Source organism: Macaca mulatta, chromosome 20, assembly GCF_049350105.2.
Source record: "Macaca mulatta isolate MMU2019108-1 chromosome 20, T2T-MMU8v2.0, whole genome shotgun sequence".
In the NCBI taxonomy this organism is placed as follows: domain Eukaryota; kingdom Metazoa; phylum Chordata; class Mammalia; order Primates; family Cercopithecidae; genus Macaca; species Macaca mulatta.
The window spans coordinates 84,768,881-84,792,758 of record NC_133425.1 but is presented as its reverse complement, the minus strand read 5'-3'; the positions used below and the strand labels follow the sequence as shown (position 1 = coordinate 84,792,758).

The 23,878-nt window shown below is 48.5% G+C and overlaps 2 protein-coding genes across 43 annotated transcripts in view; one reads left to right on the top strand and one right to left on the bottom strand.

Annotated features, from left to right (window-relative positions):
- LOC144338207 (uncharacterized) overlaps window positions 1-1,797 on the bottom strand; it is a 46,555-nt gene extending 44,758 nt beyond the window's left edge. Inside the window, exon 1 of the mRNA XM_077986916.1 lies at window positions 740-1,797. The gene's annotated coding sequence lies outside the window, so the exon portion shown is untranslated. The remainder of the gene's footprint in view (window positions 1-739) is intronic.
- The window catches only part of ANKRD11 (ankyrin repeat domain containing 11), a 235,407-nt gene that overhangs the window by 133,963 nt on the left and 77,566 nt on the right, over window positions 1-23,878 (top strand). The window lies entirely within an intron of this gene.

The window sequence follows — 23,878 nt, the reverse complement described above, 5'->3', positions numbered from 1 at the left end:
CCCAGTTCCTGCTTTGGTGTGGAGAGGCAGAGAGCTGGACAGCCGGCTACCTTCATGGTAAAAGAGGCTGAAATGAGAAGCTCTGTGCCATTAATAACAGTTTTGGCCAGCAGCCAAGGCTCAGAGTGGGATTAGCCTGAACAATCAAGACTGCAGGGCCAGAACCAGGAGGTGGGCACGGTGAGGTCACAGTGCTGCCACCTGTGTCCCGGAGCAGTGGGGGCCGAGGGACCTCAGCAGACGCCTGTGCTGCTCCTTGGCGCGGGCTGGAAGGTCTTCCTGCTCCTCCGCTCAGGCTGGCTCCGGGGAGCTGGCCCGCAGTTCCCCGCGAGTCTGCTTTTAAAGGGCTGTACGTGCGGTTGAGTTGTATGGGAAATGGCTGCTCTGGGATTTTCTGGAGTCTTTACTAAAAATAAAGAAGCATACTCAAGCAGTTTGCATCTAGCATTTGTTCTGTGGAGGCACCATTCATGGTGAAGATGGTGTGTGTGGGACAGATCGCACTTCCGTGATCTTGTTTCAGATTGTTTTTTGTTTTTTTCAGAATCAGTCTTTTAGATGAGGACAGTGAAAATGATGTTTTACGTATTTTGGAATATTAAAATTTGAAGTAGAGAAATAATTTGCTCTGTCAATGTTTAATACTGATGATTTAGACACACGTAAGACATTTATAGCCTTGTCTTTACAAAAAATAGAAAATTAGCCAGGTGTGGTGGTACATGCCTGTGGTCCCAGCTACTCTGGAGGCTGCAGTGGGAGGATCACTTGAGCCCAGGAGGTCAAGGCTGCAGTGAGCCATGATCGCACCACTGGACTCCAGCCTGAGCAGCAGGGGGAGACCCTATTCTCAAAAAAAAAAAAAAAAATTTTTTTAATCAGGCAAAAACCAAACCATAACTAAAATGTAAGTGAGACGTGGGTTTCAGTGGCACAGGGGAAGTGGTTTGCATGCAAGGTTATCTCGGGCTGGGTGCAGCTGTGCCGTCCTCCGCACGCAGGGCTAGCCAGGGCAGCTTTTGGGTTGACACTGACATTAGCTGCAGGCAGCACCCTGGGTCAACAGGTGAAATCCGAGTCATTTTATGTATTTTGTTATTTTAGAGTGTTTGTGAGTACGTGGGTGAATGTTCATGGGTCCGTGAGACGTTTTGATACAGGCGTGCAACGCACAGCGATGACACCATGGAAAATGGGTGTCCGTCTTCTCAACTAGTTACCCTTTGCGTCAGAAACAATCCAGTTACTAACCCAACTGAAAATTGGGTACCAGTGATAGAGGCATTTATCCACGTGGCTCTTTGAAACGTGGTCGCTAAGCTGTGCGTGTTTACAGACGTGGAACCTGTTGTGTAGATGTTCACTCCTGTGAACGTGCGGTTATGATGTGGCCGACAGTAGGGAAGGAGCACGCCTGTGTGCTCTGAGTCTCCTGCAAGCCGGCGCAGCTCCGTGCAGGACCAGTGCTGATGTCAGAGTGAGGTGTGGGGGCTGTGGCCTGTGTCTGCCCGCACGTGGTGGCGTTCTAGCAAAGCCACGTGGGTGGGTGCGGCGTCTCCAGCAGCCCTGGTCATTATTAACTATCACAGCTTGACCTGTGTCCTTGGGTCAAAAGTTGCATCTGGTGCCTTTTCAAAGCAGTGAGAGGGTTCAGTCTTTGGAAAGGAAACATTTACCGGCCATTTGAAAAGACTGATTTCAGAAATTGAGCATCGTAATGAAATCTGATTGTTTTGAAAGGATTTATACTTCTAATTACTTTCATCCCAGTGTTCAATAAAAATAGGAAAAGAAAGATGTCCCCAGAAAGGGGCAGCCAGCACCCTGGCTTCCGGTACCTTCAGCAGCATTGTCCTGTGGCCCTGGGTTGGGCTTGCCGAGGAGCGGTGGTTCCTCCCTCAGGGCCCTTCCTCTTGGGCAGCTGCTGTTTGTCCCTGGACCACGTGAGTGGAGTCCACAGCGCTGGCTGCGCCAGGTTGCAGCACGTGGCCTTGCTGCTTACGGCTGAGTTGCATCATGCTGTGTGTAGACGCATTCTGCTTGCTCTGTCATCCGCCAGTGGACACGGGTTCGCTGTTGGGAACCTTGCTGTGTGAACTGTGAATGTCCACGTACAGCTGTCTTTTGGGGGCCCTGCTTTTAGTTCTTTTGTGTGTCTGCCCAGAAGTGGAACTGCTGGATCCTGGGCTTAGTCCATTTGTAGTTCGTTGAGGAATCATCACGCTGTTTCTCTGGCAGTTGCACCATTAGACGTTCCCACGAGCAGTGCACAAGGATTCCTGTTTCCCCACAACCTCACCTGCCCCCTGGTTCCCTGTGAGGTGCTGGAGACTGGCAGCAAGTGTCCTGTCCCCGGGACACGTGGTGAGCACAGTCCCTGACTGCCCTTCCTTCATGGTGTGACCAGCAGATTTGACAGATGAGAGGTGAAACCCTGGGTGTGTTGAAAGGAAGCGGACTCACCCCGCCCGGGCCCCACTGGTCTTTGGAGGTGTTGTTGTAGCTCTGGCCGCGCCCACCTCGGAGCAGTGCCCCTAGATGGCTCCACTTTCCTTCCACCATCTCTCCTGGAGACTCATCCTCATCCCAAGCACTGCCCTTTCGTTCGTCTGTGGCAGATTTTTAGAATAAAAGATATCAAGCCTGGCTGTTGAACGCTTAGCAAAGGGACCTGCCCTGCAGACAAGGCAGCCATCAACCCCTCCAAGATGGTCACAGGTCACCTGGGAGCTGGCCCTTGCCAGCAGCAGGACGCCTGGGACTCCAGGAGACGACAGCCACAGGGCCTGGGAGAAGCCTCAGGCTTTTGGTGTTTATTATGTGCATTATCTTTTTGGGGTCCCCAAAATTGTACCATTACATTCTTTTTTTTTTTTTTTTTTGAGACGGAGTCTTGCTCTGTCACCCAAGCTGGAGTGCAGTGGCGCGATCTCAGCTCACTGCAAGCTCGGTCTCCCAGGTTCACGCCGTTCTCCTGCCTCAGCCTCACAAGTAGCTGGGACTACAGGCGCCTGCACCACACCCGGCTAATTTCTTTCTTTTTTTTTTTTTTTTTTTTGTATTTTTAGTAGAGAAGGGGTTTCACTGCGTTAGCCAGGATGATCTCAATTTCCTGACCTCGTGATCCACCTTCCTCGGCCTCCCAAAGAGCTGGGATTACAGGCGTGAGCCACCACGCCCGGCCCCATTACATTCTTTCTAGAGCTCACGCTGGAACCAGCTGTGTCTGGTTGAAAGCACTGTTGTGAATGTGTCCGGTTGCTCCGTCTGGCTCCCAGGGCCTGTGTCGTCTAAGCAGGGCTGGCTGAGGATCACGTCCTTCTCACCTCAGTGGATGGCTTGCCCCCGAGAACCGCGCTTGTCTCTGGAACTCTCCACTTTACTCCCTTGACAAGGATGTCTCCTTTGGACTTGTTGAGACTCTGTAATCAAGTTTTAAAAACCCACAAGAGTTCATTGTTTGTAACCTATAAATGTTATACTTAAAGATAGGGATCAGAAATGTGAGAATTAAAAATACTTGTGTTTTGTTAGTGAAAAGCACTGGTTCATAGTAACTAAGGTTTTCCAGATTCATTCTTGTTCTTGTTTTGAGACAGGTCTCACTCCAATGCCCAGGCTGGAGTGCAGTGGCGCTATCTCGACTCACTGCAGCCTCAGCCTCCAGGGCGGGGCTCATGTGAGCCTCCTGCCTCAGCCTCCCAAGAAGCTGGAACCCCAGGTGTGCACAACCACACCTGGCTAGTTTTTTTATTTTTTGGAGACAGGGTCTCACTTTGTTGTCCAGGCTGGTCTTGAACTCCTAGGCTCAAGTGATCCTCCCCCCTTGGCCTCTCAACACATTTCTTGTGGTCTTGGGTGAGTCGCTTAGTGTTCCTGAGCCGTGGTCTCCCCACCTGTGCAGGGAGGAGCACCGTGCTCCTGTGGTGTTTATCTCGTCAGTCACTCTGCGCCCAAGAGAGCACACAGACAGACGCTTGCTGTGAACTGCCACGGCCGGGCCTTTGTGCAGATGCGATTCTCAGTAACAAGAGACCTGCCCTCGTCAGACGGATGCTCATGACAAGATGAAGTTCAAGTGACGTCTTTGGGTTTTTCTTGTTTTACTTATTAATGGAAGCAACGCTTTATTTGTAAGAGACCTTCTTTTGATACTAGCGATACTGTGACATTTCAGTCTGCTTTTGAGTTGGTTGTGATACTCGGTGTCGGGGGCAGTCCCTGCTGGAAGAGAGAGCGTTCAGAGCGGAGCATGTGGCCCACACAATGCCACGTTCACCCCTGAGGAGGACATTGCAGTGACTTTTGAGTTCTTGTCAGCCTTGATTAGGTCTTTCAGGTAAACAGTCTGGCCTGTGAAAAGTTTATGGTACAAGCAGCAAAAACTTCGTCAGCTCTTGTATTTTGCTATCGTCTTCCGCTTGTGTTGTAGTCGTGCACGTTCCTCTTCGGTCCTTGTGGGTCTGTGTGAGCCCTCCGCCCACCTCCCGAGCCTCACCTCACGGCGTGAGCCCTCCGCCCCTCTTCTGAGCCTCACCAGCATAGGTTCGCCTGGACTGGGAATATGTTGGGAGCAACTGAAGATCACAGAGCATCTGCCCAGGAAATGTCAGCAACATTTAGACTTTTTCTCATGGTTTTAGGTAAAAGCAAACGTGTTGTTTTGGTGTTTCCTTCTTACATCTGGTAAGTCTTCAGCGCGTCGATCTGCATTTCCTGGGAGTTTGGAAGTCTGTTGCCCCCGCTCCTTTGGGGGCGTTTTCTTTGCCGAAGGAACTAGAAGAACGAGCTGACAGACTCACTCACAGCCTTTGTTTGTTTATTTGTTTGAGACGGTGTCTCACTCTGTCTCCTGGGCTGGAGTGCAGAGGCCTCAGCCTCCCTCCTGAGTAGCTGGGATTACAGGTGCCTGCCACCATGCCCAGCTAATTTCTGTATTTTTAGTAGATACGGGGTTTCACCATGTTGGCCAGGCTGGTCTCGAACTCCTGACCTCAGGTGATCCACCTGCCTCAGCCTCCCAAAGTGCTGGGATTACAAGAGTGAGCCACTGTGCCCGGCCAGCTTTTGTATTTAAAGCATTCTTTGATGACACACAAACAGATCTCTTGAGTGTTCCAGCCTAGAAGTGGCCTCCCTATCAAGAGCAGGTGCTGGGCACACTGCCCCCTGCCCCGTGTGGCATTTCCGCTGTGCAGGGAGGTGGGCTGGCTCTGCACTGCCCTGCCGTAGTGTGGACCTCACTGCTGCGGTGTTGACTGTGTCAAGCACTTTTTATATTTGGAGATTTGTCTAATATTGGTAAAATCATTTTTGAGACTTCAAAAAAGATTTACAGTGAGAAGGAAAAGGAGGCTTTTCTGATTCTAGGGTGAGATACTGTGTTTCAACATGAATTTTTTTTGTTTTGTTGAATACAAAATTTAGTTTGTTCTATGTGAGATTTGTGAAAATGCCTTGGAAGATTTGAATGGGTAAAGGCATACTTTCCGCCATCTGTGCAGTGCATTATTCAGAAGCAGTGGAGTGACCTTGCGGGCGGCACCTGAGGGGGTGCCAGGCATGGGGCTGTTGGGCAGGCAGCTCCCGAGAACCCTGCAGGGCTGGGTGCGACTCTGGCTCCCATCAATTATTTACAGACTTGGGGCACTCGGCTGGGCTGGTTCACAGGGCTGGAAGCCAGCTCCACCTTTATGTCTCCAGCTGTGCCCGCCGCCTGTCACCCTGTGGCAGACATAGCCCACTCTCCCTGCATGAGAGGCTGGCTGCAGAGCCTGCTGTGTCTTGTTTCAGGTGTCTCAGGGCTGATGTGTGTTGTGTTCCCGTGGTGGCTGTTGATCATGAAAAACATTATGTCACATAAAATATGTGACCAGGTTGGGCATAGTGGTTCATGCCTGTAATCCCAGCACTTTGGGAGGCCTAGGTGGGCAGATCACCTGAGGTCAGGAGTTTGAAAAACCAGCCTGGCCAACATGGTGAAACCCTGTCTCTACTAAAAATACAAAAAATGTAGGCAAGCTTGGTGGCACATGCCTGTAATCCCAACAACTAGGGAGGCCGAGGCAGGAGAATTGCTTGAACCCGGGAGGCGGAGGTTGCAGTGAGCCGAGATCACACCATTGCACTCCAGCCTGGGTGACACAGCGACACTCTGTCTCGCAAAAATAAAAAAGTGACCAGTTCCTTCTAGTTGCCTTGGACCTGGTGTTCATCTTACTGCTGGCATTTCCAGCTCTACCTTTGAGATCTTCTGGAGAAATAAATAGAAACTTTGTTTACTTTCTCTCTCTCTCTCTCTCTCTCTCTCTCTCTCTCTCTCTCTCTCTCTCTCTCTCTCTTTCTCTCTTTTTTTTTTGGAGTCGGAGTCTTGCTCTGTCACCCAGGCTGGAGTCCTGTGGCACCATCTTGGCTCACTGCAACCTCCGCCTCCTGGGTTCAAGCAATTCTCCTGCCTCAACCTCCTGAGTAGCTGGGATTACAGGTGTCTGCCACCACGCACGGCTAATTTTTGTATTTTTAGTAGAGACGGGGTTTCACCATATTGACCAGGCTGGTCTTGGACTCCTGACCTCATGATCCGCCCGCCTCAGCCTCCCAAAGTGCTGAGATTACAGGCGTGAGTCACCGTGCCCGGCCTACTTTCTCTTGTTAAAATTTTAACTCAGTGTTAGGGTGAAGTAAATGGATCCTATAAAGTTAATATATAAATATTCAATGTTTAATGTTCTCCATAAACTTTTCTGAAATATGTTTGTTTTAAAATAATTTTGTTGTAGTGACTGCCTTTGCTTAAACATGCCGTGAAGTAGTAGAAGCAGCAGTGAGAGAAAAGAGGGAAAGGACAGGTTGCTGATAAAGCAGGTGTGGGCCCGGCTTGGGGGCCCATGTGGTCACCTTGAAGGAGGACAGCAGCATATAGGAGACCCACTCAGGAATCTGCCTGGCCGAGCACACACATTTTCAGAAGCAAGTGGGACCCACCCAGCCGAGGCTTCAATAAACTGGTGAATTGGTTGGACAAAGGCCAGGCACAGAACACTCTGGTGCTGATGAGTGGCGCGGACAGAGCTTTTACCTTTCAAAGATCAGCCACAGTGTGTGTGAGGTCTGGATGGGCCGGAGCGAGAGGAGGTGGCCCTGACCAGGGCCTCACTCTTGGGGGCAGGGCTCCCTTACTGTGCTGAATTTGCCAGAAGTTCTGGTGTGAAGTCGTGGGTGTGAGCCCTGAAGATCTGCCCGGACATTCCTCTGTGCCCAGCATCGAGTGCCCTCCTGCCGCTGACCTGAGAGCAGGAGGGCGTCACTGTGGCTTTCTGCTTGGCTTTCTTGGGGGCGCTGCCCTGAGACATTGCGGGCCCTAGACCCCTGGCTTCTTGACTTGCCTTCCCCAGGGCTCCGCACCTCCCGCGTGGCATGATGCATACCTGGCCACCGTGAGATCCAGTCCTTAGGACAAGTCTTGTCTCGTGTCCAGCATTCCATCCCTAGGGAAATGTATCTCGTGTTTTTCAAAGAAGACAATTGGCCAGGTGCAGTGGCTCACACCTGTGATCCCAGCATTTGGGAGGCTGAGGCAGGCGGATCACTTGAGGTCAGGAGTTCGAGACCAGTCTGACCAACATGTTGAAACCCCTGCCTCTGCAACAATTAGCTGGACGTGGTGGCTTGTGCCTGTCATTTCAGCTACTCAGGAGGCTGAGGCATGAGAATCGCTTGAATCCAGGAGGCAGAGATTGCAGTGAGCCGCGATGGCACCACTGCACTCCATCCTGGTGACAGAGTGAGACTCTGTCTCCAAAAAAGAGATAATATTAGCTTGAGTGAGAGGATTGACAGACCGTCGGCCTACCCAGTTAAAGCATACAGTTCAAAGGTTGTTAGTGTATTCACAGGTCTGTTCAACCACCAGGACTGTCAGTTCTAGAACATTCCTGTCACCTCAGAAAAACTTGGACCTTTAATCGTCACTCTCTGTCCCCCCCCTTTCCAGCCTCCGCTTTCTCTCTGGGTCTGCCTTTCTGGTCATTTTGCGTCCATGGAATTGCATGCTGTGTGGCATGACGGAAACCTGTGCCCAGGTCACGGGACCTGTGTCTGCAGTGCACACAGCAGCATTGCCTCAATGCCAAACACAGAGAGAAGCCTCATCTCCGTGCCTTAACTTACAGACATGCCGGAGAGTCTGTATCCAGTGTTTTCTTGAAAAAGTTTGCTAGGATCCTCTTTGAATACATATATTTATGAAATGAGAATCAGTTATTTTGTGTAGTGGGTAATGAATGCCTGGAGTGATTTGAAGAGGTAGTGGAGGGTGTGTGGTAAAGTCAGCCACCTGCGCACCTCCATCCCCCAGGCCCTGGAGACCGTCTTGGAAGTGCTGCCTGCTCAGGATCAAGGACAGCCTCTTCCTGCTCCTGTCGGGATCTGGTCGTCCTTCCCTAGGGCCCTGGATGCCATCCCCGCCAGGAACGTGTTCTGCTTTTCCAGATGTGTTTGGTGGCCTGTGGGTGTGGGGTGATCAGTATTTGATTTCATTCTTTGCCGGGGAACCCCTCACCCACGCCCACCTCCAGCTGCCGCCACCTCTCTGCTCTCCTTCGCAGCAGTGCTCTTGACGAGCTCCGGTGCCTGCCATCGTCTACTGCCCTGCATTCTCTCTTAGAGCTTCTTTGAGGTACAGTTTAAATACTGTGGAATGCACCGATTTTAATAGGGGTTGGGGGATGCATCCAGAGAAATGCATCGTTAGGTGATCTTGTCCTGTGAGCGTCGTGGAGTGCGTGTACACAGATCTAGAAGGCAGAGCCTCCCACACCCCTGAGCTGCATGGTAGAGCCTGTTGCTGAGTCACCGTGCTGAATCGTGTAAAGAAATCGTTACACAGTGGTAGGTGTTTATGCCATGGGACCCGTTCTGCTCCGATAGCATCTTATGGTACCTCATACCACCATCGTGAGTGTGGCCTGTTGACCGAAGCATCACGTCCCTCATGACTACAGATGTGAGAGTTTTAACAAATCAGTTGGAACCGTCTTGTTCCCACCATGACAGTCATGATACAGAGCATTTCCATGACCCCAGGAAAGGTCCCCTTTTCCCCTTTGCGGCAGCACATCCTCCTGTTTCCTGGACCCAGGGTGCTGATGTGCTTTCTGTCACTGTAGGTTTTGCTTTTCTAGAATTTAATATGAATGGAAACCTTGAGTGTGGAGTCTTGTGTCTGGTATGTTTCATCCTCCTTTTGAGAGTGATCTGGGTTCTGTGGTGTATGTCAGTAGGTTGCTAAGTTGCTTTTTTGGGGGTTAAGTATGTCACATGTTCATCCAATAAGCAGTTACACACATGTCCATTGTTTCCTAGTTTTAGCTGTTGGGAATCCAGCTAATATGAGTAGTTGCATGCAAAGCATCAGATGGCTGGATGTGGTACTTCTTCACATCCAGGTCATAAGTTTCCAGGTCATAAGTTCTGTGATTGTTTAACTTTTTAAGAACCTGACAGACTTTTTTCCAAAGGGACCATGCAGTTTTGTGTTCCCACCAGCAGTGAATGGGAATTCTGTTTGCTGTCCTTGCCGTTATGTGGTACAGTCCGTCTTTTCCGTTTTAGCCATTTTAGTGGATTGTGGTTTTATTTTCCAGTGCCCCAATGGCAAATGATGTTGCTTGTCTTGTCATGTGGCTGTTTGGTGGGGGGAGGGACTATCCACGTATTTGCTTTGGTGAAGCATCTGTCTTCATCTTCATATCTGCCAGTTGCTCATTTCTAAAACTCGGGTTGTCTGCTAACTTTTGAGAGTTTTTTATAGATTCTAGACACAGGTCCTTTACCAGCTATTTGTTGTTTGAAATTTTTTTTTTTAACCAGTATTTGGCATGTATTTTTATTTTCTTAATAGTGTCTTTTGAGCAGCTGAAGTTTTTCGTTCGATGAAGCCCAACTTCATAGTTTTGTCTTGGGTACTTTGTGCTTGTATCTTTAAGAAATCTCCTAACCCAGCATCGTAGAGCATGTGTTCTTCAAGGAGATACATAGTTTTCACTCGTTTACTTCATTTTTGTGTATGGCATAAGGTAAGATTAGAGGTTTTTGTTTTTTGCATGAGGATCTTCAATTATTTCCAGCATCATTTGTTGAAAAGATTATTTTCCCATTCAGTTGCTTTACATTTGTTAAGAAATTAGTTGACTATATTTGTGTGGGTCTATTTTTGGTCTTTTCTGTTCCATCATTCTATTTATCGATTCTTTTGCTAATAATACCACAGTGTCTTGATTACTATAATTATTATTCTTTTTTTTGTTTTGTTTTTTTTACTTTTTGAGATGGTGTTTTACTCTGTCCCCCAGGCTGGAGTGCATCTAGACTCACTGTAAACTCCGCTTCCCAGGTTCAAGTGATTCTTCTGCCTCGGCCCCCTGAGTAGCTGGGATTACAGGTGCCTGCCACCACGCCTGGCTAGTTTTGTATTTTTAGTAGAGACGGGGTTTCACCATGTTGACCAGGCTAGTCTTGAACTCCTGATTTCAGGTGATACGCCCGGCTGGGTTTTTTGTTTTGTTTTGTTTTAAGACAATAAAACTGGTAGCCCCTTAGCCAAATGGATCAGGAGAAAAAGAAGCAACAAATTTTTAGTGTGGACATGAGAAAAGGGACATTGCTGTGATTCTATAGCCATTCAAAGGACAATAAGGAAATTTTGTTAACTTTATGCCAATAAATTATACAACTTAGATGAAATAGAGAAATTCTTTAAAATACTCAAACTACTTTAGCTTACTAAAGAAGAAATAGATAGCTTAAATAGCCCTATGTCTATTAAAGAAATTGAAATTTTAGTTAACACCCTTCCCACAAAGAAACCTTCAGTCCCAGATGACTTACTTGGTCGTTTGTACCATACGCTAAAAGACTAACTAAAGTCAGTTACGTAGAAGCCCTTCCACAACAGAGGAGGGTGCACCTCCCAGTCTTTCTATGAGTCAGGGACACCTTGATGCCAAAATTAGAGAAACACCCACATTAATACAGACGTAAATTAAGTTATGGGAGATGGAAAGAATAATGATAATACAGACGTAAATTAAGTTATAGGAGAAGAAAGAATGCTGATGATACCTCAAGAACAAGTGGGATTTCTCTCAGAAGTTCATATTTCGTTTAGCATTTAAAAATCAATGTCGTGTACCATATTGACATAAGAAAAACGAAATGCCATAAGATCATCTGAGAAGATTTTTTTAAAAATGGTATTTGAGGCCAGATATGGTGGCTCATGCCTGTAACCCCAACATTTTAGGAGGCTGAGATGGGAGGACAGCTCGAGTCCAGGGGTTGCAGGGCAGCTTGGGCAACATGGTGAAACCCTGTCTCTACAAAAAAACACAAAAATGAGCTGGGCATGGTGGTGTGCTGGTGGTCCCAGCTACTCAGGAGGCTGAGGTGGGAGGATCCATCGAGCCCAGGAGGTAGAGGCTGCAGTGAGCCGAGACCACGCCATTTCACTGCAGCCTGGGTGACGGAGTGAGATGCTGTCTCAAAAAAAAAAAAAAAAAAAAAAAAGGAAAGAAAAGAAAGAGAGAAAGAAAACTGACAAAATTCCATACCCATTCATAAGGAAAGTGCTCTGCAAAGTAAGAACAGAAGGGAGTTTCCTCAGCCTGATGGAGGACATTCTGAGAAACACCTACAGCTGACTGACACCGTTCTCACTGATGAAAAACTGAATTCGTTTTTCCTAATGTTGGAGATGTTTGCGGTCACCTCTTTGAGTTCTCTTTTTAAAAAAGTAACCTTTATTACTGAAGCAATATTCAACATTTTAGAAAATTAGGAAAAACTGATAAAGAAATGGAATGTAAAATAATCACATTTTCATGACCTGGAGAAGAGCACTTTTTTTATGTGTGCATGTTCACACACACACGTACACACGTGTGCGACAGTCAGGCTTATGTGTCAGCTTGTCGAGGCTACACTGCCAGAGATGTAAAGAAGCCCTGCCCAGGTGCTGCTGTGGCAGTGTTTTTCATTCACATTTCCATTTCAGCAAGCTGCTTGCTGTTTCCTCCGAAGCCCAGACGAAGGAGAGGCACCCCCATGGGCCTAGTGCCTCACTCCAGCCTGAGCCCAGCCCACGTGCTCAGTCACCCCTTGTAGCTGGCCTTTTGCCCAGCAGAGCCTTCCCTTCCTGCTACTGACCAGCTGTGGGGATTGGGCCATTTGCTTTGCAGAAAGTTCGCACCTTCCTATTTGGTCTTGTTGCCTTCCTGTTGTGTCATTTAGCTTGTTCTCTGTTTTATTGTTCATTTAAAATAAAACTCACCTTTGACTTTAACCTCTGTTACATGTTTGCTTTTTGTTTCATTTATGTTCCTACATTTCTCATGGTTTTCTTCTCTTTTAGTTGTATTCTAGCTTTTAGAGTCTCTTTATTGGGATGCCTTCTAGCCATAAATATAAATACAATTCCCTCTAACATCTACTTTACCTGGATCTCCCAATTTGCTATATAGCATCTCTGTCATTTCTAATTTTGAGTATTTTAAACTCCTACTCTGGTCCTCCTCCTCCCTGGTAGTTAGAAATGCATTTCTTAACTCCCGGATTCAAGGTCTTGTTTTCTAGTCACCGTCCTCCCATCTGAATTGCATTGTCGCAGTTTTTAGGCTTACAGTGTAGTTGTATATGTGATTAGGCTTGGATGACTGTTGTTCTCTGGGAGCTTGAAAAATGGGGATTGCGTGATTATTGGATTGTTATATATGTAATTATTGGATTATTTTATATGTGCTTGTTAGCTCCAGCTTGGTCTTGCTTTCAGATCTTCTGTCTTGTAGTTCGGGTTGGGGTTACCTCCTCGTCTGTTCTCTACTGAAAGGCCCTTTAATGTCTGCTGCATGGTCAAGGCTCATTTTCTGTGTTCCGAGACGGGGTCTCCCTCTGTCGCCCAGGCTGGAGGCCGCGGTGTGATCTAGGCTCACTACAGCCTCGCCTCCTGGGTTCAAGGGACTTTCCCTGCCTCAGTCTCCCGAGTAGCTGGGATTACAAGCACCCACCACCACGCCTGGCTGATTTTTTTTTTTTTTTTTTTTGTATTGTTAGTAGAGATGGGGTCACACCATGTTGGCCAGGCTGGTCTCGAGCTCCTGACCTCAAGTGATCCGCGTGCCTTGGCCTCCCAAAGTGCTGGGATTATAGGAGTGAGCCTGTGTCTGGCCTGTTCTATTGATTCTTGTTCTTTACTCGGAGACTTTTATTTGTATAAATGTTGGACCATCTTAGCTCTCTTGTGAAAGAAACATTTTGCCATATTATAGTGGCTCACCTTATCTCCTGGCATGCATTCTGGTCTCAAGTCTGTACCCAGCATTGATAGAGGAAGCCCAGCCTGGTGTGCGCAGTTATGTACCTGGCGTGCGCTGTGTGTACCTGGCGTGCGCTGTATGTACCTGGTGCGCGCGGTTATGTACCTGGTGTGCACAGTATGTACCTGGCGTGCGTGGTTATGTACCTGGCGTGCGCGGTTATGTACCTGGTGTGCGCAGTATGTACCTAGTGTGCGCGGTTATGTACCTGGCATGCGCGGTTATGTACCTGGCGTGCGCAGTATGTACCTGGTGTGCACAGTATGTACCTGGTGTGCGCGGTTATGTACCTAGCGTGCGTGCGCAGTTATGTACCTGGCGTGCGCAGTATGTACCTAGTGTGCGCGGTTATGTACCTGGTGTGCGCGGTTATGTACCTAGTGTGCGCGGTTATGTACCTGGTGTGCGCGGTTATGTACCTGGCGTGCGCGGTTATGTACCTGGCGTGCGCAGTATGTACCTGGTGTGCGCAGTATGTACCTGGCGTGCGCGGTTATGTGCCTGGTGTGCGCAGTATGTACCTAGTGTGCGCGGTTATGTACCTGGTGTGCGCAGTATGTACCTGGTGTGCGCGGTTATGTACCTGGTGTGCGCAGTATGTACCTAGTGTGCACGGTTATGTACCTAGTGTGAGCAGTATGTACCTAGTGTGCGCGGTTATGTACCTGGTGTGCGCAGTATGTACCTAGTGTGCGTGGTTATGTACCTGGTGCGCACAGTATGTACCTGGTGTGCGCAGTATGTACCTGGTGTGCGCAGTATGTACCTGGTGTGCGCAGTATGTACCTGGTGTGCGCGGTTATGTACCTAGTGTGAGCAGTATGTACCTAGTGTGCGCAGTATGTACCTAGTGTGCGCAGTATGTACCTAGTGTGCGCGGTTATGTACCTGGTGTGCGTGGTTATGTACCTAGTGTGAGCAGTATGTACCTAGTGTGCGCGGTTATGTACCTAGTGTGCGCAGTATGTACCTGGTGTGCGCAGTATGTACCTGGCGTGCGCGGTTATGTACCTAGTGTGCACAGTATGTACCTGGTGTGCGCAGTTATGTACCTGGCGTGCGCAGTAGGTACCTGGTGTGTCTTTTCTGAAATGTTTGTTCAAGGATTAGACGTCACTCAGCTCGTGCTGAGCCAGCTGGATTACTTTTTCCATTCCATTCTGACAAACTTGGTCTTTTAACTGGATTTCTTAGTCCCTTTACTTTTTTCCCTTAGCCTGTTTATGCTGCTGTAACAGAATGCCTGAGACTGGTTCATTTATAAAGAACAGAAATTTATTTCTCACAGTTCTGGAAGCTGAAAGTCGGAGAGCCTGGGGCCACTGGTCTCTGCCTCCGTGCTTGGTGCTGTCCTTCTGTGGCTTCAGGGACAGAGGAGTGGACAGGACTGCTTCCCAGTCCCGGCCCTTCATAGCAGCCAGCGTTCGTCCGCCCACGAGGGCAGAGCCTTCCCGAACGGGGCACCCGGTGCCGGGGCGGGTAGGTGGGGTGGGTGGAGGGACGGCACTGAGTTTTGTGGTGTCGAGTGCTTTCCATTTGTCCTGTCTTCTCTCTCTCTCTCCTTTTGCTGAGGGTGGGGTGGAGGGAGCTGATATATATGTTTTTTTCTGCTCCATTTTTTTTTTTTCATCTTTACAGTTTGGAGATTGTATAGTGTCTTTTGTGGTTATGTTGGGAGTTTGCCTTTTCCATTTCCTGGTGGATGCTCCCAGATTTTAGTACCCTTTTAGGCTGTGAAGCAGTTTTTAAGCATGAAGTGGTTGAGAAATCATCTGGGCTGGGCTTCCCTGGAGCACGTCTTGGCCTTGCCTTTTCTCCTGCCTCATGTGCTTCTGTTGTGTGGTGTGTTTGTGCTTTTTCCTGTGGTTTTCAGTTCTGGCAACCATTCTTTTTCACTGGTGTTTTCTACAAGGAGCCTGGTGATAAAACTAAGGAAAATTTAGTTTGAGATTCTCTTGAAGATGAAGAGAAAACTTTGAAGGTGGTTGAGAGTCTCACACCTCGTCTGCCGTTGGTGGGAGCTGCTGCTCTAGCCGCCTCTGGCCTCACGTCTGGCCCTCCACTGTGCTCCTGGGCCCTTGTGCTTGGGAGCTCTTTGTTCTTCCCAGTCTGAAGGTGTGGGCAGCTCCCAGCGTGCGTGAGGGCGCCCTCATTTCTGTCCCTCTTTATTCCTGGGCCCCTCGGCCTGGAGTGTCCTCCCGGACGCTTGCATTGTGGGCTTATCCCCCAGACGCTGAGGCAGCGTTCAGACAAGGAGGAGCCTTTATTTGTGGGTCATCTTGGCAGATGGGATTATTGTATCTTCAAGAGGGTAAAATCTGTGTCACTCAGTTCAGACAGACGGATATTTTCCAGGAGTGTGCGGACAGCAGTGACCTGGGTTGGCCCTGACGGGGTCTGGAGTTGGTGGTCCTGCCTGGAGGCCTGGCCAGGCATTCACAGCAAGGGGGTGTCTTTGGATGGTTGCAGCTCCCGCCTCTTTGTTTGCAATGTGGAAATAATACCATCTGTTAGCTTAGACTCGTTAGAGGCGCCAAATAAAATAACATATGAAAGTACAGCACCGTGCAGATGTAATTTGAAATGGATCGTTAAGCCCTAGTCATGACTTACAGGCTGGGAAGCTGTCCTGAGCCAGGGTTGCCCGCATGTGCTCCTCCCAGAGCACAGACTCCAGGGATTGTGCCCAGCCTGTTGCTGAGGAGACTGAGGCCCAGGAAGTCCTGCACCGAAAGCCTCCTTTGGGAGCTGGAGGTGCGGCGCCGGACTTGAGGAGTGGCGTTTGTGTCTGTCGTGTGCACCTGGGGTCAGACGGTCAGAGCTGGCCGTGAGTGTGAGGGGGTGGATGTCCTACACCCAAAGCAGCCCGTGATCCGTAGTTTCCAAGGTGCCTTCGTTTTCCTTACTCTGTTGGTCTATGGGAGTGAGGGGTGGAACCTCAGAGCCTGCGAAGCGTAAACTGTCAGACGTGGGCGACGGGGGACAGGTGGAGGGAGGCGTGCCCTGACGCAGGCTGCACTGGCGACTGCTCAGTTGGAGGCCCTTCCTTGAAAACATGAGCTGTGGGCCGGGCGCGGTGGCTCAAGCCTGTAATCCCAGGACGGGCGGATCACGAGGTCAGGAGTTCGAGACCATCTTGGCTAACACGGTGAAACCCCGTCTCTACTAAAAAATACAAAAAACTAGCCGGGCGAGGTGGTGGGCGCCTGTAGTCCCGGCTACTCGGGAGGCTGAGGCAGGAGAATGGCGTAAAAACCCGGGAGGCGGAGCTTGCAGTGAGCTGAGATCCGGCCACTGCACTCCACCCTGGGCGACATAGCGAGACTCCGTCTCAAAAAAAAAAAAAAAGAAAACATGAGCTGTGACTCATCTGTAATAAACCTGTTAGTCGTGATCTGTGAAGGTAATTGGTGGTTTGTGGATGTGACTGACCAAGTTCCGGCCCATTGCTGCCTTGTGTTTTCCGACTGGGGTGAGATTCTGAACAAGGTTAATTCTCCGGCAAATCCAACAGGAGGCGCTGTGTTTTGCGCGCACCCTCACCACCCCTCCAGCCCGCCTCAGGCTCTGTCTGATTTGCTCACTCGCTCACACGTACATTATGTGTTAGGAATACCTGTGTACCCTGGCTTTTAAGAGATTACACAAAAAACACAAATCTGAGCTGATTTTTACTTTGGAATAATTTACCACAAATTCAGTTTAAGCAATTAAAGTGTTGGAGCTTATAACTAAATGTTAATTTTTCTCTTTTTGGAAACAGGTATTGCTTTTTAAAAATGCGCTCAGACCCAGCGCGGTGGCTTACACCTGTAATCCAGCACTTTGGGAGGCCGAGGTGGGCGGATCACTCTTGAGGTCAGGAGTTCAAGACCAGCCTGGCCAACATGGTGAAACCCCATCTCTACTAAAAATACAAAAAAAAAAAAAAAAAAAATGAGCCAGGCGTAGTGGCACACACCTGTAATCCCAGCTACTCAGGAGACTGAGACTGCAGTGAGCTGAGATCGCAGCACTGCACTCTAGCCTGGGTGACAAGAGCAAGACTGTCTCAAATAAAAATTTAAAAAGCCCTTATATTTGCAAACAGACATGAGTGCCTAGTTTTTATTGGTTTGTACATCCCGAATTCGGAATTAGGAAGCATGTAAATGACGCCTGTTTTGAGCTCTGGGATCTGAGCCGCCTTTTCATTCACCTCCGTCCCTTACCCACTCTTTTACCAGTTGGGCATAAATTATCACAGAAAGGCATTCCGAGGGAACAAAAGTTTGGTTATTCTGTAATAACGTTTTTCATGTTTTAACATGCAATTGTGTGTTTCCTTAAAGTATTTAGTATTTAATTTTAATGAGGACTACAATGAGAAGTAATTCTGTAGGGCCCATAAATAGATTTTTACACCATGAAATATCAAGTTTGTTTTTTCTATTAAGAATGTCAGCTCATACTTGGGGATTTATTCACCCAGTTTTCCATATAATGCTTCAGAAAGATAAGAGAGGGGAATTAAGGAAAAGGCATATCCTGCGCAGGCACGTGGCATGCTGGGAGAGCCACGCAGGCTGCAGGGAGTTCACACTGGCCTCTCCCTGCCTGTTCCTCTTCACCCTTTGCGTTGTTCCTGTTGGGCCAGCTCTGTGCAAACCTGGTCCAGAGTATTGCTGGTTTATCCTGGACTAAATGCCGTCTTCCCAAGGCCTCAACATCTCTGGGGAATTCCATGTTTTCCGACTCTCAGGTGAAATGGACTGCGTTCTTCAAAGATAGAAACTGATTCTGAGGTCTGAACTTGGGTCATCGCTCTCCTTCACCAGCAACTCTCGATGTTCCACCTGGAACCCTCGCCCAGGCAGTTGACCTCATCTTTTTCTCTCTCCTGTTGGAGACCTACCTGTCATTACCTGTATTGCGCTTTGAGGCCCAGATGCGAAGATCTGGAAGGGCCCTGAGAGAAGGGACCAAGTGCTTATGGTGGTGTGAGGCAGAGGGTGGGAAGCAGAGCTGTGGGCGGTGGAGATGCAGCGCTCCCGCAGTGGGCCGTGGCTGCTGTGGGCTGGTCCGTCTTTGCCAGACTCTGCCATCTCTTGGCCACTTTTTGTTTGTGCACATTTTTGTGCAGAGAGTTATTAACCCAGGGACCTTACTTGGCTTTTGTAGGTATGTGATTATGCAGATGAATAGGTGTGTGAGGGAACTAAAGCCACGTTTGCATACGTGGCCTTGCTCCCAGTGTTAACAGTGGGATGTAAGGGCTGGATGCGGTGGGAGAGGAGGCAGTGGGTGGCCCTTACTTTAATCTGGAATTTTTTTTATGCCATTATCCTCTATTTACAGCTTTCAGAAATCAGCTGGTGTCACTGCACATATGTTTAGAGCTGTTGCTAAGGTGACGAGCCCAGCAGCCCACACAGGCCTTCTGGAAGGCAGGGAAGCTGCCTGGTGGGGTCTGTTCACGTTGGGGCCTCGTCCCTCCAACCTGTGGGGATCTGCAGATTGCGGTGTTCCAACTTAAATTGTCTGCTTCCTTTTGGTTTGATTGCCTGATTGACTAATAATTTAAAACGAAAAACCCTGTGGTGTATTTAATACAGAGAGAAATGGAGCCACAGCATTGTTTCCAAACCGGCTCTCCTTACCATGATGGCAGCAGAACTCCAGTCTTCTCCACCGGTCTCACTTCTCATTCACCTCAGAAACAGAGCTGCGGGCTTCACGCTTTTCGCAGTGGACTTTAGGACATTTCTTTTCTAATATTGCATATAAATAGTCCACTTGACTTGGGTTATGACTTACTAATTTTTTTCTGGGCATATGTTAAAGGATTCTGAAGTCATTTATATTTTTAAAATGTTCTTTCTGGGTGTATTGGTGAGTCTTTGGTCTGCTTTGGAAGGTAGAGTCCAGGATTCTGTTGACTGATGTTCACTCCCACATCACTGCCCACGTTTGGATGTTGAAAAGGTGCCTTCCTAAGTGTTTTTTTGGGTCTGGACTCTCTGAGAGTTGGACAAAAGCTGTGGCTCCTCTCCCCAGGACTGTCCACATACCTGTGCATTTTCTATGTGATTTCTGGGGTTTCAGAGCTCTCTGGGTCCTTGCACCTCTTCCGAGCTCTTTTTTTGCCAATGAACAGCCTCCTGTTAGCACTTGAGTTTATAGTTTTTATTCAAATGAAATTTGTTAATTATGTCGTCTCTTTTTGTAGAATGTAATCTTGTTAGAAAAAAAGATGACATGCAAAGTACTTTCCCCTTTTCCTACCAAGATCGCTTGATAAAAAATTTACAACAGAGCCGGGTGCTGTGGCTCACGCCTGTAATCCCGTCACCTCCCAAAGTGAGGCGGAGGCGGGTGGATTGCCTGAGGTCAGGAATTCAGGACCAGCCTGGACAACATTGTGAAACCCCATCTCTACTAAAAATACAAAAACTAGCCGGGCGAGGTGCCGCACGCCTGTAATCTCAGCAACTCGGGAAGCTGAGTCAGGAGAATGGCGTGAACCTGGGAGGCGGAGCTTGCAGTGAGCTGAGATGGCGCCACCGCACTCCAGCCTGGGTGACAGAGCCAGACTCCGTCTCAAAAACAACAACAACAAAAATTACAACAGAAGACATCTGCCCTAATCAGAAGTGAAAGACGACATGTTTGTGAATGACTGTACAATGTGACACTTCATCAGACATTTTACAAAGCATTTTACAGTTTCTTGCTAGAAATTCCATTTCTAGTTATAAACCTTAGATATGTAAAGAAACAGACAAATACTCATTTTAGTGTTGTTTGTATTCGCAAAAAGTTGGAAAAAACAAATGTCAGCAGGAGGATGGATTTTTCAGACAAGGAGGAGCACACTGCAGTTATCATTAAGAACAGTAGAACTGCCTGTATCCACACAGATAAACCCCAGAGCACAACTTGGAGGGAAAAGGTGCGGCAGGAACCGTCCAGTGCGTTCCCTGCAAAAGCAGCAGCCGGCCTCGGTGTAGGCTTATGTGTAATGTGAGCGTCAAAGCACCGAGAGGAATGAAGAGCCCCAAAATCAGATCGAAGCTGAGGAGGAACCAGAGCAGGGTGGGGCTTATATAAGGGGCTTCAACCATTATGTAATTTTTAAATGTTAAAATTCTAAAGCAAATATGGCAAAATGAACAGATGGTGGATGTGTGTGTATTCTCCTTCATGCTTTTCTGTGTGCTTGAAAAATTTTAAAGGAAACATTAGCTATTGCTAATTTGTTATAAAATGATATGGTTAGAAAATATTTTCTATGTAGAAATCATAAAATATAATAACCCATTCTAAATAAATTCAGGGTTCATTTAAATTTCTGAAATGGTTTGAAAAAGAGCCACTTTGACTCTTCACAGACGCTGCGTGCGCTCAGGGCAGGATGGGCTCCTCGGACCATGGGGCTTTCAGATCTGACCGGTGTGGCGCTGCAGACCGGGTCTCCCAGTTCTCGGTTTTGTTTTTTGTTTTTTTTTTGTTTTTTTGCTAGTGTAGGCCTTCAAGCAAACCTGGGCCCCTCTTACTCACCTCTTACTCCTTCGGTTGTACTCGGGGAATTCACAAATCTCTAGGTCCTTTTATTGCCTAATGCGTGATTTTGACCTAAATAGCAAAAATTCACCTTCATTGTGATAATGGCCTGAAAAGTGGACCTTTTGACGGGCATCACACAGGAAGAAGTTTCTAGATGGGATATGGTCCTGGTCTTGGTGTTCTTGAGAACCTGCAATTACAGGGATCCTGGGGGTGCAGCGCTCACCCATCAGCGGTTACCCAGGAGGTCTGTGCGCCTGGTTCAGAGACTCAGGTCAGGAGCGATGGACACATTGTTCTTTCCGGGGTTCTCAGTCCACTGAGGCCCTGGGTGGTGACTTTGAGGAAAAGGAGGTCCCCATGTGCTTTCATTATGTGCTTTCGTTATGGGTTTATATCTGGGTGATTTAGTTGTTACTAATTAGGCTTATTTTGCTCCAAGTATTCACTTGGCAAACCTTTCAGTTAAGAAAGGGAAATTATTGTTTTGCCTGGCTGATTTTCTAAATGCTGAAAAGAGCAGAGATGATTTTTTCTTTTAAACCTGTTTCTGCAAAAGCTCGCTCTTTTTTTTTTTTTTTTTTTTTTTTTTTTTGAGACGGAGTTTCACTCTTTGCTGCCCAGGCTAGAGTGCAGTGGCACAATCTTGGTTCACTGCAACCTCCGCCTCCCAGGTTCAAGCGATTCTCCTGTCTCAGCCTCCCAAGTAGCTGGGATTACAGGTGCCCGCCGCCACGCCCGGCTAATTTTTGTATTTTTAGTAGAGACAGAGTTTCACCATGTTGGCTAGGCTGGTCTTGAACTCCTGACCTCAGGTGATCTCCCACCTTGGCCTCCCAATGTGCTGGGATTACAGGCGTGAGCCACTGTGCCCAGCCTTTTTTTTTTTTTTTTTAAAAAAAAACAAAAAAAAACAATATGTGTTAAGTATAGGATTTCCACTCAGGCCCTTTTCAAACCCATGTTTTAATTTTGCAGGGAGTCAGTATTTGTCAACACCCCTGTAAATAGGTGGCTGTCCTGGCTTGGTAGGGGTGGGACTAACAGAGACCCATATCCTGGAGGACACAGTGTGGCTCACAGCAGCACCTGGACACTCAGCAGACGGGCTGCAGAGGTCCCACCCCTGGCACAGTGAGGGTGGGTCTGGGGGCGGCACACTCACCGAAGCTGGGTGCTTGGGCCAGCGTCCTGGGAGCCTGACGGGCAGTGTCCTTGGATGGCCACAGTGGGGGCTCCTGGGGCTCCTAAGTGGCAGAGCAACACAGTGGTCCTGGGGTACAGGGAGCCACCGTGATACTGGCACCCGCTGACGTGGGAGGCGGGTCACAGTGTTGCTTGTCACCCATGGGATAGTGAGCTTGGAAGCTGGACCCTCATGCTCAGCAGGTGCTTGCAGCCCAGGAGCTGTGGTCCCAATAGAGGGGGATTCCACACATAGTAGAGTGAAGGCCACACCATTAGAGAACAGAGGGAGAGGAACAGGCATTGCTGACACTAGCCCCGCTCGTGTGACTTGGGCAAGCTTGCTTTCCACCAAGGAAAGATGTGCACATGGTCTGCATGGTTAGAATTGCCTAGACCAGGCCGGGCGCGGTGGCTCACGCCTGTAATCCCAGCACTTTGGGAGGCGAGGCAGACGGATCATGAGGTCAGGAGATGGAGACCATCCTGGCTAACACGATGAAGCCCCGTCTCTACTAAAAAGGTAAAAAATTAGCCGGGTGTGTTGGCGGGCGCCTGTAGTCCCAGCTACTCGGGAGGCTGAGGCAGGAGAATGGCGTGAACCTGGGAGGCAGAGTTTGCAGTGAGCCGAGATCGCACCACTGCACTCCAGCCTGGGGCGACAGGGCAAGACTCCGTCTCAAAAAATAAAATAAAGTAAAATAAAATTGCTTAGACCATGTTTGTATATTGTGCAGTAGGGTTAACAGTGATGAAAACTGTGAGTGTCTGATGACAAATCCAGTAAGACCCAGTGCTCAGCTGTGCTTGGTCACGTGGCACTGAGGACTCTGAGCCTCCTGAAGTCCTCTCCTTTCTGACGTTTCCTTGGGAGCATTTGGGCTTCATCCATTAATCTGTGTGTTTAGCATTTAATTTGCACTTGGTTTTTATTTTTTTGTTTTTATGTTTGTTTGTTTTTGAGACAGGGTCTCACTCTATTGCCCAGGCTGGAGTAGAATGGTGCGATCTCAACTTTCTGCAGCCTCTGCCTGCCAGATTCAAGCAATCCTCCCACCTCAGCCTCCCAAATAGCTGGGACTACAGGTGTGCACCACCACACCTGGCTAATTTTTGTTGTTGTTGTTGTTTGTTTGTTTGTAGAGACAGGGTTTCACCATCTTGCCCAGGCTAGCCTCCAACTCCTGAGCTCAAGCTGTCTGAGCCTCAACTGTCTGAGCTCAACTGTCTGAGCCTCCCAGAGTGCTGGGATCACAGCCCTGGGCCACCGTGCCCGTCCTCCCAGAGTGCTGGGATTACAGGCGTGGGCCACCGCGGCAGGCCTGTAGTTGTTTTCTAATGGAAAGACATTCCTTTATATTGAAAATGTTACACTTGTATTGAAATCCTTTTATCATCTTTCATGTAGTCAGAACATTAGAAGCAGATAGGTAGAGAGTGGGGACTCCTTGTAGGCCATGCTTTTAGGACGGGCCGGATCTCCTAGTGCCTGTGCTCCCTGTTGTAACCCAGCCCGGAGGAGTGGCACCCGCATGTGGCTTTCCTTCCTAACCAAGTGTCGCTGTAACCTCGTGTCTCATTAAAGTGCTGGGTTCCCACCAGTGTAGAAGAAACGGTGGTTGTGATCTTAACTTGAGAGGAAATTGTGGGAAATCTGGGCAATGTCCTGCTACAGGACTCCTCCTGGACCCCCTCTGGCCCCTCCTTCAGAGTTTACCTGGCCCCTAGCACCACAGAAGCACACAGCAAACACACTCCTTCCTTCTGGGTCTTGGAAT